At 34.4% G+C, this 12,290-nt stretch overlaps 1 protein-coding gene across 45 annotated transcripts in view; it reads right to left on the minus strand.

The window, feature by feature from the left end:
• The window catches only part of RIMS1 (regulating synaptic membrane exocytosis 1), a 267,640-nt gene that overhangs the window by 41,621 nt on the left and 213,729 nt on the right, over positions 1 to 12,290 (minus strand). The window contains exon 1 of one of the 45 annotated variants that reach the window (XM_087944910.1): positions 11,021 to 11,148. The exons of the other annotated variants lie outside the window; for them this stretch is intronic. The gene's annotated coding sequence lies outside the window, so the exon portion shown is untranslated. Of the gene's footprint in view, positions 1 to 11,020; positions 11,149 to 12,290 lie in introns of those variants that run through there. 45 annotated transcript variants of the gene reach the window in all.

Raw genomic sequence — 12,290 nt, forward strand, 5'->3', positions numbered from 1 at the left:
TAAAGACTCAAAACCCCAGCAAAGCTTTTATCTATATTGAGTGGGGGTTATGCCTTACACATATATTTTGATACAGAAAAACATCCTGGCTGGATTGTGTCTAATTTGACCTTGGAATATAGATTTCTGAAAATGTATATATTCCTTCTGTAGAATAAGAACAGTAAGTTCAATTTCTTAGGCAATCAGTATTTAATGCCATCAGTGTACATTATCATATACTGAGTTTAAATACTTTCTCACACCTGAGTGCACAAAGTCTAATAATAAAAGGGAAAAAGGAAAGAGAAAGTATGCAAAGGATAGGTGCATATAAATACATAATTAAAACTTAATTTCTAGCTGAGAAAAAGGATTATATCAATAAATTAAACCTTTGTGCAATAGCAGATTTATAAGACAGTAAAAAAGATTGCACCAAATATATGTGCAATATTACATAAAATAAAGACATAGGATACAGGCAGTGAATAAGTCAAATCAGGAAAATTGGGGTATAAGGAGCTTTGGTGGTGCAGTGATTAGAATGCGGTACTGCAGGCTACTTCTGCTGACTGCCAGCTGCCAGCTCAAGGTTGACTCAGCTTTCCATCTTTCCGAGGTCAGTAAAATAAGAACCCAGATTGTTGGGTGCTGATTCTGTAAAACTGCTTAGAGAGGGCTGTAAAGCACTATGAAGAGGTAGATAAGTCTAAGTGCTATTCCTATTGCTGCTATATAACTTTTTCCAAAAGCACAGATGTGCTCTGCCTTAGCACTGCAAGCAAAAGACTTAGAAGGCAATTTAAGAAGCTATTAGCACATTCTGGATTTTTGGAATGATATTATTGATACTTTCTAACACACTTCATTAAATGTATAGTTTATATTTTAATCAAACAAAATCACAAGACAGATATTAATAACAATCATAAATATTTGCTATGTATTGTCCTTTCCATTCATTCTGTCAAATAACCTAACTGACTCCTAAATGTATTAACTTGGCTCATTGTGGTCTACTTCTAACTAGCCTGGTGTAGGGCCCCAGCTTTAACATTCTCATTGCCATCTAGATCATCTGGGTTAGTCATAGAGGCTCCTGACTAGCTCTTTGGTGAAGATGTGATAGTGGAGATAAATGAATCCAAATACAAACAGGTGATCAATTAAACTTCTCCAGCGATGATAAGCTCTCTCTTCATAGCATAATCATTTAGGTCAATAAGGGAAGCCATATGCCTAAAACCTGTTAATACTGTTTGGGCAACTTGCTGCTAAGATAGCTCAAAATCCCTCTGTTAAAACACTAAGTGTTTTCACATAGCTATGCACCAGAGGTGGTATTCAGCAGGTTCTGACCAGTTCTAGAGAACTGGTAGTGGAAATTTTGAGTAATTTGGAGAACCAGCAAATACTACTTCTGACTGGAGATTTTACAATATCCTTCCCTTATGACGCCCACCAAGCCATGCCCACAGAACCGGTAGTAAAAATTTTTTTACTGCTATGCACCCTGTTTTAGGAAATAACTTGAGGATCTAGAATTTCTACATTATACAGTTGTAACACAAGCTTCAGTACTGCTTTATAAAAACATCCCAATATTCATATTCCTTAGTACAGAGAAAAGATACAAAACAATAGTCCTGATGACACAGAAATCTGAAGCTTGGGCCATGCATATTCAAGGCACTGTGATTATTACAGAAAGTTCTAAGTGTAAAATGTTTAGGGAACATCTTGTTTAATAATAAAGCTTTAAGTTAGTAAACCGATTGTCACTTGATGTTTTTGCTCAACACTCACATTGCTTCATTCATACCATTTCACAGAGTCTAGGGTGACAGCATTTTCTATGTGTAACTGCAATTTTTCTGAGTTTTCAATTTTTTTTCTTAGACTGCCCAATGGCTTTGGTAATGTGGGAAGCTGTACAGGATAGAAATATAACAGCTAAAACCTAAGTCAAAATATTTATTTCACCACAGAATTCCAGTACAAAATAAGCTATCTGTCTTGTAGGATGTTGGGTAATAGGAAGCTGTCTGCTTTTCTAGACCATGATGGAGTGACGTACACATTTGGGTGTGAGCATTGTATTTAGATCATTACTCACAATCTAATGCATTGTCTTTAGCCAGTAGGATACCAGACCCTTAGACTGTGCCCCAACTAGTCTAATTTTTGTAAAGTTCCAATGATGAAATTTTTATCCATGTTATTCCATAAAATTAAAGACAATATATAACCCAAAATAGATTCATTATCTCAAAACCATAGCTGACACAACTACCAAGGTACCTTTTTATTAGAAAATCTGGAAAGGAATATTAATTCATGCATGCCTCAAAATGATAGACAACTAGGACTCCCAAAAAGCTAGGTTTACTGACTCTTCCAGGAAAACAGTACAATTGGAGTGAAAACTTTACCACTTTATCCTTTGAAAACAGATAAAATGTGTATATGTGTGTGTGTTGCGTGCAAAAAGTCTCAAATGACAGCTGAGAACATAATATCTGTATATTGAAATAGTCAGCATGATTTTATTTTTCAAACCTTTGATTATATTTACTGACAGATTTTAAAACAGGCCCAGCATTGTACAAATAAATATTTTACATTGTGAGAATTCCTCTTGTCTCTTCCAGATCATCAGGTTATCACACTATGATTCAGGGTAACAAAACTTCTAGTAGCATCTACTTCATTTCTAGCATTTTTATCTTTGTTATATTATTTTATATACAAAATGCAGAAAGCCAATTATCATGGCCAATTGGTTCAATTTGCATATGAAAAAGTATCCATATACCAAAAGCCCTGATTTTCATCTATCTGTTTGGCATTTTGGCAGAAAGGATACCATCTTAAATCAATATTAATGCTCAGTCCAGATTATAACAAAGAAATAAGTGAAGGAATCAAAGTTAAATCAAAGAAAATTAGACCCTTGCAGATGCTAAGAGAAATGAAGACGGAAATAAACCAGAAGATAAAGAAGCTGCAATTTTACAGATTGATCTTAGTAAGGACATCAGAAACATGAACCTGGGGCAATGGACGGTTGATTCCAAGGAGCATAGAAAAAGGAAATTAGGAAAGATATTAAAAACTGAGAAACTGTGGATGAACACAGGGACACATGAGAGGAGAAAGAAGAGAAGCAGTAGTTATCTTGGAGCTATGGTTAGGAAAAAGAAGACCAAAAAATGCTCCCACCATTGGCCTAGATAGGGCAGTTTAAGGAAAAACAAGGCATAAGAAACAAACTTTAAATCAAGATAGAAAGACTACTCACAAAGAAGCAAAAGATGAGAGGCAGAAGACACAGTGCTATGGGCACTGACATTTCTAAAGATAAATGGAACAAATGCTTCTCAAAAGAGAAAAAAATAATTTGAAAAAATTAAAACAAAACATAGTTTGCCTATAAGAGACACATATCAGAAACAAAGGACATAAAATATTTGATTTGCAAAAAGTTGGGGGAGGAATTTAGTTCAGCAGCAACTTAAAAAAATAAAAGAATTGTTTTGCATATAAAACCTTAAATAAAACTTGAACTTGTATTGGCTGATGAGCATGATATATTTCTTAGGGTAGAAGTCTGCCTGGGGCTATGGCTTTGATATTGGACATTTATGCTCCAAATAAGGATAAGGTATTTTATTGTTCTATAAAGAACTTATATAGAGACTAATGTTTTTTCTATGAAAATTGATGTTTGATGCTGGATTGGAATTTAGTAATCTCCCCAAAACTGGACAGAACTTTTGAGAAAATTATGAAAATTACTCAAGAGACAAACTACTCAATTTTTTCTTTGATCTGATGGACAATTGTTGATATATGGAAATAGAAAAACAACAATTCAACAGAGTTTCTGAAACACGTGGATGCTTTTCAAGAATAGGTCTTATTTGTATTTCAAATAATTTGGCTACTAAGCTTTATAAAGCAGAAATATTGCCAAAGACTTTTTCAAATCATAATCCTGTGAGTTTGGTTTACAAAAGGAAATTCAGTTCTTTTAGGTGGATACTGGAATGTTGCTACAGAAAGGAGCAAATGGAGGGCTATAAATAAAAAAATAAAATAGTTATTTGAAAATCATTGAGATAAAGGTATTGATTTAAGAATGGTTGGGAATGCAAGTAAAGCTTTTATCAGAGATTATTTCATACAATACAATACTGAACTCAAAAAGAAGATGCAAAGGAAAACACAACCTATTTTGGATTAAAAAAAAGAATTAAAGACATTTCCAGAGAAGATAAGCATTTCTCAACAAATTAAGCTTTTACAATGAGGTATCTATGTTCACTAAGAGAAATGGAAATAAAAATTAGCTTTGTAAAGCAAAAACTACTTTGAATTTGCAAACAAACCAGGGAAATGTTTGACATATAAACTATGAAAAGAAAAATTAAAGAAATTGAGATTATAAGAGGAAGAACATGGCTATGCAAAATGTGTCTTATCAATATCACTCCAGCTTGTATAAAGGACAAGACATTTCTCTGGGGAAATCAGATGAATATCTAAAGAAACAAAATTTACAGAAAATTACAGAGGAAGAGAAGCATATTCTGAATGGACCTATAACAATAAAGGAAGTGTGCAAAGCTATAAAAAGTATTAAATCAGGAAAGGTATCTGGACCACGTTCTTATTATAAATGTTTTGAGGATTAACTTTTACAATCTTTACAAAATATGATGAATTCTGCTATATAGGGAGAAGGATAAATAAATTGGAAACTGGCCAATTTAGCATTAATTGTTTTTTAAAAGTAAATATATTTGCTTTGTGTAAGAATGTGCTCTCTTTTTAAAATACTTTAGTCCACTAGACAGCTCAGTTTGTATTGTGTAAGAGCAAGAAAAAAACTGTCGGCACTGAGCAAGCATCTCTCTGCGGGACATGATTCACTAATAGCTTACCGGTATTTAAAGTTACTCCCATAGTTCTGTGATACTTGTTTATCTGTATGTTTGCTTTTTAAAAGCAAGTGATAAATTGGTTCTTCCTATTCATAATGCTTTTTACAGGATGCTAGAGGAGGGAGGGAAGGAGAAATTGCTGCTTAGAAATTTCCCTTTTGCCTAAAGATTTTATTATCAGGGTTATTCAAGGTGAACTGCAAGGACCTGGAGAGAACCCTACATGGGAAATCTTAGAAGGAACCAGCACCTCAAATGTTCTGCATTGAAACAGAAGCTATATATACAAGTGGTAAGTATGTTGCTATTGACTACAAGAAAAAAATGTCAAAGAACTTTAATTCTTCATTGGAAGATGGAATGGAAGGATGGAAACAGAATGAGTAACAGGAGATTTTGTACTTTAAAAACATGGTGTGCTTCTTCATTTCATTGAAGAAACCTATGGATCGACAAAGATGTGATCTAAAGTATCTCAATATGTGGTACAATTTATTCAGAGTGTTTGGCACTTGCTCCTTGATTTCATTTTGGGATTGAAAACTATGTACCATGTTGCTGATGAGTTATGGAAAATTTAAATTGCACATGGTATTTCTACTCATAACTATTAAAATATAACTCCATATCCAAAACCCCAAAATTAATAAAAGGTAGCAGTTAAAGACTTATCTGTAAAGATCTGCTAAGAGGTTGGCAGACATATTTGATACTTGCATGATTAATTCCATGTATTCAAACGGAGTAGTTACTGTTTAGCAAAACTACATATAATATTAAAACAACATATATAATTCATCTTTTAAAGTTATTTATTCACTTGAATCCTATTATGAAGTATTGAATAATGATCATTCCATCTCATGACTCTTGCCCTTTCTGCTTTCTTCCATGTTCCTACTCTTAATCTCACTCCTACTGTTACTTCAGTTCAATTAAATAATTCCCTTCCAGAGGAAATAAAACTAATTCCTACATGTTCACTTTGTAAGGCAAGAATCAAACTATGTTTGTAGGTTTATGCAACCCTAGGGTGAAATGGTCTGTTTGCTCTTCTGTTATTGATGGTACATATATTTTATTTCTTGATAATATAGTTTTATTGTTCATGCATTGATCTTGGTTCTTTTGAGCATAAAGTCAGAAAAATAAAAATAATTCAAGTAATAACTTCCAGTTAATACCAAAACACCCATACAAACACTCAGAAGAATCGTGTCAGCTATGGAATCATGATTCATCGCTGCCACACAGCTGGAGAAAGTGAGAGGGGGTGATGTTAATTGAGTAGCTCTTAGTAGACAAAATATAATTCTTTTGTTAGTTCAAGGTTAAAGATTGTGGCACAGAAAGAATTGGAACTTACTTTGGGATTGGTTCATGTGATGTGATGATGAGTAAAAAGGTTGGGACAGTGTGGGAAGTCTGGGGAAACTTTTAATTTTGGAATTCCACAGAATGTGCCAGGTGCTATTCACATAAAAGTACTTTGAGATTATGGATGTCTTGGAGTTACTGACAGGAATGGATTTTCCCCGGAACGCTGACAAATAGCCTTCCCAAATTGTATAATTACTTAAAGTAATTATGGAATAATCTGCAACAGAGTTTGTTATCTATCATTTATGAAAGCAATTTTTAAATATTATTTTAACCTTTTATAATCTTTCCCAGATGAATATGTAGAGGTGGTGAAAGCGGCCTCAGCTCTTTTGACATGTGAGGCCAACTGTAGCAGAAGACGAGCATCCAAAGCTTTGATTAGATTTAAATGGAGACTTTCTTGGCCTTGTTAAAATGTGCACAATTAAGAGAATAAAGAGGACACTAGTCTGGAATGCCTTAGAATATTCTATATAGCAATGAAAAGCAATTCCTTTATCACAGGAGTGGTAACATTATGGTCAATACTAATTCTTAAAAATGACAGTAAAGGTTAAATATATTCAGTTGCTCAAATAAAGAGCTGTTCTACAGTTACATTAGAGTAGAGTGAAAGACAGATATGATAATCACTACTTTTTATTATATTGATTATAAATAGCTTTTCCTTATTGGAAGAAATAAAACAGATAAAAATACTGAAGTCTTTAGTATAAAATATGTTCTGGAAAATACATTTTAAAGTAACTAAAAGCAAAAATCATACTTACTTTTAAGGCTGTCTGTATTTGAAGGTGTATGGAGATTCTTATGATAATTTGTAAGAAAATGTATTTGGTGAGACTTTTAACCAGTTCATATCTCAGAGACTCCAATATATAATTTATCGTTAGTTAGATGAGGGGGGCTGCAAATGATAGATTGATTGTATGGCAGAAGTTCCCTTACAAAAGCCACCATAAATTCTGCAGGAATTTAGGAACACAGCACAACAGAAGTGCCATTTCTCCAAGTACCTTTCAACCATACCTTCCATTTTGTCAATCATAATTTTTTAAAAAATGTAGAACAATTGGGCCATTCAGTCTTAGCAACATAGAAAGACAATGTGAGTTGATTAAGAAGTCTTAACTTTCTAAATATTAAATCTTGAACAATGGTTATTGACTTTGTTTCCCTATAGGTCTTAGATGGCTCTTTTACATATTGTTAACTTATGGGTCAAGGGTTATTTGCACAATCCAATGATGCTGAGCAGTGTTGTTTGGAATATACATTCCCCAAAGATTCATCCATGACAGGCAGGTCATCAATGAGAGATAAGACCAAATATGATTCACTGGAAGAAGAAATGAGAACCCTCTCTATTACTCTACAAAACAACAACAACAACAACAACACCTTATGGACATTAACAACAAGCCAGCATTTTAGAAGAGGACGCCTCTAGCAAGCTACCAGGAAGAAGGAGAGAGCAAATATGAGTAGCATTGGTGCTTATTATGTGGCTGTATGGTAATGTGTCCAGGTAGCCAAAAGAAAAAAATAATTCAGTATTGCAAAGATATGCAAAGTATTGCTCAGAGTCACTTGGTTGCAAGATGGGTATTAGATAGATAGAAAGACAGACAGACAGACAAAATAGAGATAGATAGAGATAGATAGATAGATAGATAGATAGATAGATAGATAGATAGATAGATAGATAGATAGATAGATAGATAGATAGATATAGATAAATCTGAAATGGCATCACTATAAACCAAGACAATATTGATGTTGCCAGAGCATAAGGTCAAGACTGAACAGATATTCTGAGAATTAGCAATAGAATGGAATAGATTGATTTGCATCAAACATCAGATCTTCACAGAAAATGCTCAGATGAAACCTCCCCAAATGGTAGAATTATCTCAATTTGGGTCTACAGTCCAATTTCAATCAACATTATGAAGATTTAAGTCCGTGCTCCAACTACAGTTGCAGAAGAAATGGAAGCTGAACATTTCTATTGTGAATTATAGTATCTTGTCAACATGCCACTCCCCCACTCCCCAAATCCCAGCAAGATGTCTTACAAATTATGGAAGGTTGGATTGATACAGTTGTACATAAAACAACTGAAAATTTGGTGTTGGTGCTTAAACTCAAGCAGAATATATAGTAATAGAATTCTGCAAGGAAAATTCTAATTTTGTAGCAACTAGCCAACAATCTCAAAAGTGATACTACATATGCAGAGACATCACTGAATGGACCACACTGAAACTGAATGGACTATATACTCTGCAAAAAAAGAGTTTTACTCAGTCAACAAAAATAACATCTGCTGCTTCATTTGATAGAGTGCCTGAAGAACTCTGAACTGAAATTTATGACAAGATGAAGCAAGCAAAAATATCCCAAAAAGCAAAAAGTAAAAGATTGTATACAGATAGTCCTCAAATTACAACCATTCATTTAGTGACAGTTCAAAGTTACACCAGCATTGGAAAAAGTGACTTATGACCATTTTTCATACTTACAACCTTTGCAGCATCCCTGTAATCACATGAACACTTGACAACTGGCTCCTATTTATGATGGTTGCAGTGTCCCAGAGTCAAGCAATCAACTTTTGTGACCTTCTGACAACCAAAAATCAACGGGAAAGCCAGAATCACTTAACAACTGTGTTACTAACTTAACAACTGCAGTGATTCACGTAACAACTGTGGCAAGAAAGATAGTAAAATAGGTCAAAACTGTCTTAGAATTTAGACTCAATTGTGGTTGTAAGAAGAAGACTACCTGTACTGATATATTGAAAATAGCTGAAGAAAGATGGAAATCAAAAGGCAACAGAGACAAATAAGATTTTGTCCAACCAAGTTCCAAAGAAGAGTCAATAAACTGGATCTAAACAAGCAGTGCAATTGAAGGTAACAATCTGAAGGACTATCTTTATTAATAGCATTAAAGAAATCAAGAGAAACTTTTATGCAACAATAAGCATTAAAAGAAAAAAGGCAAAGATCTAATAGAGAAAAAAGACAAAGAAAAACTAGCATGACTATAGGAAAGACCTCAAAATCTGTATAAGTGCAAAAGTTTGAACACTAAACTAGAATCAGACATCATGGATTGTAAAGTTAAATACTGGAAACAACAAAGATAAAATTGATGAAATTCATGCCGATTTGTTTAAAAACCTATGCAATTACACAGTTAAAAGGGTAGCTTATGGTTTGCATGCAGGAATGAAAAGCAGAGAAGATCAATTTATTTTCCACTGTCAAAAAGTGGCAGTTCTAAAGAATGCTCAAACTACCAAACAGTTGCAAATTAAGAAGATAATGCTCCAGACTTCAACAGTACAGACATACATACTGGATTTAGAAAAGTCAGGACCATCCAATATCACTTTGGTAACATTTGATGGACAATAAAAAATAAATGGAAATTTTGGTAGATATATTTTGTATTGTTTTATTAATTAAAGCAAGGTTTTGATTGACAGAGGTGCTAAGAACTAGATCCCAATAAGCAGAACTTTAAAAAATGAGTGTATTAAACCACTACTTCTGCCTACAGAAGAATTGATAATGATGACCATGAAGCAATATTACAAAAGAAAATGGAGCAATTAAAGGGTTTAGAACTGGTGAAAGAGTGATGGACTATATACCATCATTTTATTTCTTTAATTAATGAGCAAAATATATTATCGGAAATGCTGGATTTGAAAAAAAATAAGAATTACAATCAAAATTATTGGAACAAACATTAATAACCCCAGATATGGTAATATGACACATTGATTTTTGGAAGCAAAGAAGACTAAAGATATCTCTTGTTGAAAGTGAAAACAAGTGCAAAATTAATCTTTATTTTCCCTGGCTCAAAAATACACAGGGATGGTGACATAAAGTTAAAAAGCACCTGCTACTTGGGAGAAAGACTGAGACAGAATTAGATAAAAAAACAAAGTGCAAAGCTATCACAGTGCAAGAAAGAGCCACATGTCAAGACCATGGTAGTAAAATACTGCAATGAAAGCTGAGCTATTAGAACGATTAAACAAGGAAAATGTATGGCTTTTAATTGTCGTGTTGGCAAAAATTGTTGGAATATTTGGATCACAAGAAAAACAAATAATTCAATATTAGACTAAATAAACTAGATCTTTTTATTGGAAACACTAATAATGAAGTTAAAATTAATTTTGGTCACCTGGGTCAAAAGCAAAAATCATTGTAGGAGATCCTAATGGGTGGAAAAGCCAAAGGCAATTGAAAAAGAGATGGACACAAAACATGGCAGCTAGATGTTGTCACTGATAACACAAGCACAAACCCTTCAAGACTCAACCAATTCTAGTGAAAATATGATCATTTAGTCATAAGTAACTTAAGAACATATTTGGGAAGATGTCTCTTTTTACATATTTCCTATGCAATTAAGTTGGTCTGTAAATTTTGACTATGGGGGACGAGTTTGAGCACATTTCTTGTAATTATTACAAAAGGAATCAGTTGTGTTGCCAAACATTATCCTCCACTATATTGCTGCTCCAACTTTTTAGTTGTTTAAAAACCCAGGCTTTCGTCATACTATATTCTAGAACAGACAGCAAGGAAGTGGCAGAAATGCACTCTTCTGCCAATATCGGTGGGAAAGCCATTCAAATTATGTGAATCTAGTGCTTGAAGGTGCTAAACAAGGCTTACCTAGAGAAGTAGATGCATGTCTTTTGGTTTCTTCTGGCAATTGTGGGCTAGCGGCCTATATGAGATCCCAGTCAATAGTCCTCAAAGAATGGGCTAGAAAGCGAAAAGAAGGTCTTGCTCTATATAGAGTCAGCCACCTTCTGTTGAAGCAGAAGATGAATATGAAATTGCAGGAAAGAATACTTTCTATAAATTATTCTTTTTTCCTGAATAAGGAATACATCTATGTACGGGTGAAACTCAAAAAATTAGAATATCGTGCAAAAGTTCATTTATTTTGGTAACGCAACTTAAAAAGTAAAACTAGTATATGAGATAGACTCATTACATGCAAAGCAAGGTAGTTCAAGCCATGATGTGTCATAATTGAGATGATTATGGCTTACAGCTCATGAAAACCCCAAATCCACAATCTCAGAAAATTAGAATATTGTGAAAAGGGTCAATATTCTAGGCTCAAAGTGTCCCACTCTAATCAGCTAATTAAGCCATAACACCTGCAAAAGGTTCCTGAGCCTTTAAATGGTCTCTCAGTCAGGTTCAGTAGGAATCACAATCATGGGAAAGACTGCTGACCTGACAGTTGTGCAGAAAACCATCATTGACACCCTCCATAAGGAGGGAAAGCCTCAAAAGGTAATTGCAAACGAAGTTGGATGTTCCCAAAGTGCTGTATCAAAGCATATTAATAGAAGTTATGTGGAAGGGAAAAATGTGGAAGAAAAAGGTGCACAAGCAGCAGGGATGACCGCAGCCTGGAGAGGCTTGTCAGGTAAAGGCCATTCAAAAATGTTGGGGACTTTCACAAAGAGTGGATTGAGGCTGGAGTCAGTGCATCAAGAGCCACCACACATATATGGATCCTGGACATGGGCTTCAAATGTCGTATTCCTTTTGTCAAGCCGCTCCTGAACAACAAACAATATCAGAAGTGTCTTACCTGGGCTAAAGAAAAACAGAACTTGTCTGTTGCTCAGTGGTCCAAAGTCCTCTTTTCTGATGAGAGCAATCTTTTGCATCTCATTTGGAAACCAAGGACCCAGAGTCTGGAGGAAGAATGGAGAGGCACACACTGCAAGATGCTTGAAGTCCAGTGTGAAGTTTCCACAGTCTGTGTTGATTTGGGAAGCCATGTCATCTGCTAGTGCTGGACCACTGTGCTTCATTAAGTCCAGGATCAACGCAGCCATCTACCAGGAGATTTTGGAGCACTTCATGCTTCCTTCCGCAGACGAGCTATATGGGGATGCTGACTTCATTTTCCAGCACG

This window comes from Notechis scutatus, chromosome 1 (assembly GCF_049901735.1).
Source record: "Notechis scutatus isolate UNSWTSFEM ecotype Mainland chromosome 1, rNotScu1.2, whole genome shotgun sequence".
Classification (NCBI taxonomy): Eukaryota; Metazoa; Chordata; class Lepidosauria; order Squamata; family Elapidae; genus Notechis; species Notechis scutatus.